The sequence below is a fragment of the Ambystoma mexicanum genome, chromosome 1p (genome assembly GCF_040938575.1).
Source record: "Ambystoma mexicanum isolate Mex_15411 chromosome 1p, UKY_AmexF1_1, whole genome shotgun sequence".
Lineage (NCBI taxonomy): Eukaryota > Metazoa > Chordata > Amphibia > Caudata > Ambystomatidae > Ambystoma > Ambystoma mexicanum.
The window spans coordinates 213,917,576-213,922,415 of record NC_090921.1 but is presented as its reverse complement, the minus strand read 5'-3'; positions in this window follow the sequence as shown (position 1 = coordinate 213,922,415).

The following is a 4,840-nucleotide window of genomic DNA, read 5'->3' as shown; positions in this document are numbered from 1 at the left end:
CCTGCCTTTTCCACAAGACGATTCTCCCAACTGCTTCACTTTAGCATCAGAGCCTCCTAAAGATGCAGCATCAGAGTTTGACACTTTTGCCAGCTCCCGCTTCAGAGTCATCAAGCTGGACCAAGTGGTGAGTCAGAACCACTCATTTGGGTGTGCACAAGGGGTGGTGCAGACCGGCGTATTACCTACAGGACTTGTGCAACAGAATTCCGCCAAGAAGCACCAGTCGGGTGCTAGTAGCCAAAGGAAGGGAATGACTGCTGCAGTTCAAGATGTGTCTGTTATTGCTCCTTCTGCGAGTCTGCCTGAAATACCAAGTACTGCGTCTATCACTCCTATCAGGATGCCAAACATCCCTGCTGTGGTATCCCACGTGAAACAAAGTGGCTACACGACTGACACCAGGAGTACTAGCCTTGTACAACCCATTGGACTTTCAGGTCTCCAAGGCGTAGAACATGTGCAGTCAAACCTTAGTCACTTTCAACCACAAGCCTTTTCCCAGATGGATGACAGAAGGAAATCTGAACCTCTACCTCAGCCACCACCTTCTCTAATGGCTGAGCATAAACCTTTCCTGAAGCCAGCATTTTCCTCACCTCCCGCATGTCCACTCTCGGCAGAAAGGCTAACAGAGCTTCTACCATTGCCTAAGGCATGTTGCACCAGCCTGCCTCCCTCCTCAAAGACTTATAAGGGTCCACTCCCTGTAACTGAGCTTCCTGGACCTTCCAACTCTGCTTCTGGTCCTGCAAGTCCTTCATGCCTTTCTTCGAACCATGAGTCTCTTCCTCACCAGAAGCCACCGTTTCCATCAGTACCACCTCCAAAGACAAAGCACTCCTATCATGGAAGTCCATCTGCCTTTGCCCACAGGCCACCATTTCCATCAGTACCACCTCCAAAGAAAAAGCACTCCCATCATGGAAAGAAGATGTCTTGTGCGGGTGACGGGCACCCGAAGCCGGCCGTAGGAGGGGGTATACTGTCACGACTCGCTCCCTTCGCTCCCGTTCCCACCATTTGGGGGCATGATTTGGGGTTTATTCCCTACTGGACTTTTCCTCCGAACTTTATGCTACAGTGCTGTGATGATTTGGGAGCGCTAAATCCCTATTTTCCCAGCTACTTCCCTTCCGGATCCATTCCAGGTTTTTGGCAGCCAGCATGCTTCTTTAACCAAATGACTATGCTTCCCAGAATGCCTGGCCCACTGCTCCACCTCCACCCTTGCAACACAAGGTTGGGTGGAGGATAGGTAACAGCTGTGGCGGCAGGTGCAGCAATCAGCACACCCGAGGCGTGTGCTCGTTAAGCAGCTTTAAAAGCCTCAGTCTTAATTCAGTCCAGCGCTGGTCATCGTTTGCAGTGTTCCTGTTTTTGACTAGTCCCTGGTTCCTGATTCCTTGCCTTTGTACCTAGTTCCTTGTTCCTGTTTTCTTGTTTCCTCCGCCCTGAATTTCGGATTCATGCGCTAATTGATTTCTGCTCCCTTGATTTCCCTTTTTGTCTTCCTCTGTTTGCAGGCAGCATTTCTCAGTGCTTTCCCCTTTTAGATGCAGCCCAGTTTGTCTGTGTTCTATATTTCTTTGACTCTGTCCTTTGCTGCTGTTACCCATTTGCCTTAGCCTTCCTCTTAGTTTAGTTTCCTGTCTTTTCCTTGGAGGGGTAGGGAGAAGTTTGCATAGGTTATTTCGTTTTTCCCTGCTCCTGATCCTTACTTTCTAGAGGATCCATTCCATGTTTTCCACTGCACTTTTGCATTTATTTTCCCTTTGATTATTAGGTGTGGTGTGCGGTAGTAGCTAGCTCCTGTGTGAATGCTTATGTTTTCCTCACTATTTTGTAAACACTATTCCCACTTAGGTATTTAGTTTTCCTTCCATTGCTGTTCTAGCCTTTCAGGGTCCCAGTTTCTTCAACAGGATTCGTGGGCTAGCTGACATTCAAGAGGTTTATCTCGTCCTCGTGAGTACAGTTCTTAAGTTCCCTTATGTAATACCATCAAGAGTGTTAGTACACAGATCCTGTCATTGCTTGCCCTCCACGTGGGTTTAGCGCTGTCAGTACCTGTAACAGCAATTGGGGTTAAGGCGCTTGCCGACTTTCCTCGCGGTCAGGTGCTTACCCCACATCCCTTTTCATATATTGGTTTTGATGTCACACTCTATTTGCACTCCTGGGTTCTAGCATACCTGATTCGTAGTTCCTGGGTGCACATTTCCCTTGCCATATTCGCTGCCTTTGTACTCGCCTGACTAATCCTGACACAAGGGGGCAGGCAGGGCATTTTTTACCCAGGTATGCCCAGGAAAGAATGCAAGTCCAGTCTGCTGTGATTTCTAGCGCATCACATGCAATGTCAATCCTGACCCCTAAGCCCCTCAGCGCCTCACATGTACACATAATTCATTATCTGTGCATGTGAGGTGCTGGGGGCAATGGGGGGAAGGAATGCTATTTAGTATAAAATACCATGACTGGGCCCTCCAGCACCTCACACACACAAAACTAATGTGTGACTGTGAGTCACTCAGGGCCTCAGTAAAGCATAGATACCCAGTAAATAATGCCATGTCTGTACCGTGGAACCCCAGCTCCTGAGATACATCAGCCACCGCGGTCCCCCAGCTCCTTGCCTTACAATTACACATAATCACACTCATCATTAATTTTATTCTGTCTGAGTGCAAGGCGCTGGTGCACCACAAAGCAGTCATGGCATTTTCTACTGGGCATGGTAGATAAAGCAAGCATGATAAGTGTTATTATGTAGCTAAACTGGCAGCCAGTCTAGCCATTTTTTCTTGTGATTTGACATTTTATATTAGGCAGCTTTGATAAAGCTTTGATAAAGCAAGCATGATCAGTAGTATTATTCTTTCTGGTGCATGATATTTTGTATTGGGCATCTTTGATAAAGGTAGCATGATAAGTGTTAAAATGTAGATAGACTAGTATTTCAATGCTGCCAGTCTAGCCATGTCTTATTGTGGTATGAAATATTGTATTGGGCATCTTTGGAAATGTAAACATGAGAAGTGTTCTTACGAAGTGTGAAAAACCAGACGGTGTTTCACAACCTAGTCCCCGGGTTTCCCATTGTCAGGTGGCCAGGGAAAGGCCATCGCTTTTGGATCCCGGCCCTGTGGGTGGACAAGCAAGGGAGGATCACCTGGGTAGGGGGTCCTCAGGGAGATGGGGAGAAGCACCCAATGGTGAGATGTGGTATCCCCCTTTTTCCACAACCCATTTAACCTCTGTCTCCGTTTATTGTATGGGAAACTACAACTCCCATAATTCCTCACCACTTTGTCTTGGCAAAAAGACTGCACCAAGGAAGATGAGGATTGAGGTCAGAAGGATTACCTCACCTGACTTGCATTGGCCCTGTCCCCGTAATGAGGCCAGGCAGAGTCAGGCACGTAGCTCTAAAAACACCTGCCACTTATTAAGACTCCCTGTGAAAATAAAATGTGGTGCGCGCACAGACACTTTGAGCGAGGCTGGGTACAAGAAGGAACAGCTCTTCTGAGTCTGATGCGAACCAGGCTGTGGGAGTTGGAAGGCTAACAGGCTGATCAACAATTGAGAGGATCGAGAGAAAGCCAGGCAAGATGTCAAAGCTTTCAGCAATCCGTGAGTGTTCAAAAAGCAGAGCCGAGCGAGCGGATGAAAGAAACTTTCAAGATGCCAGGAAATGGCCCACGACCCTACCGGGCGAACGACAGGGAGGAGCAGAAGAGGCATCGATAATGACCTTGAGCTGTGAAAAAAAGATGAAAGACATTCATTTAACACAACCGGTGATAACTCTATCAATGGCAACCAAAGTCTGGTTGATGTTAAAGGGAAGGGTTGCGCATGTGCCAACCAAACGCGAATAAAAAGAGCAATTGTTAAAAGAAAAGGATACAAATTAGCAGAGTAGTTCTGCGAGAGGAGGTCACACATTCGAAAGTCTCTGTGAAATGTTATGCACTTTCGAAAGATATTGCAAGCAGAGATAAAAGGAAAGAAAGTTGAATAAGAGGAAAAGGAAATATGTGAATTGTGAGACATGCCAAGAGGGCAAAAGTAAAATATAAGAACTTTGGGAAAGGCCATGAAGGCAAGTGAAAGAGAATAAGAACTGCAAGTAGCAGGAGGCATTAGTGCTGCAACATAATAGTATGAATTGAAGGAATATGGAAAGAGAGGTTAATGTGGTCATGCAGCGGTCTATGTAAATTCCTTGTAGTTTCGAAAGTCTTCGACAGTGAAAGATATCTTACATAAAACATGGGGAAGAGAACCCCCCACAAAGAACAAGACATGCTCAAGCCTGGCAGAGGGAAGCCTCTGCAGAACTGTAAGAAATTGAACGCATATGAACTGAATATTGATAACAAGGCGTGTGAAGCCTAAGGAAGTGATTCCACTACCAGAAATTGAAAGCCTAAGATTGAACTGTTGAACTGTACCAGTAAGCCAAAGTATGCAAGACTGATAGAACTCTGCCATCCACCTATCCTGTGTTTATTAAGAGACTCTCTAGACCCCATGGGATTGCACCTGGGGAAGGGAGTTGGTGCTGAAGCCATTCTGAAATTTCTTTTTGACACACTATTGTCCTTTTAGTATTTCCGTAACACATTTGTTATCTTGAGAAGGAGGGTAAGGTTAGGTTTTCTTATTATAGGCCTTTTTATTTTGACCAGACTGACTTGGACAAATTTGTTACTGTTTAATGCTCGAGATTACTCCCATTGTAGAGTTAGGGCAAGATAGGAAGTCTACCATCTCAATCAAATTCATAAATAAAGGTTTTTGAAAGTTGTATCGATTGTGTCTCTGTCTA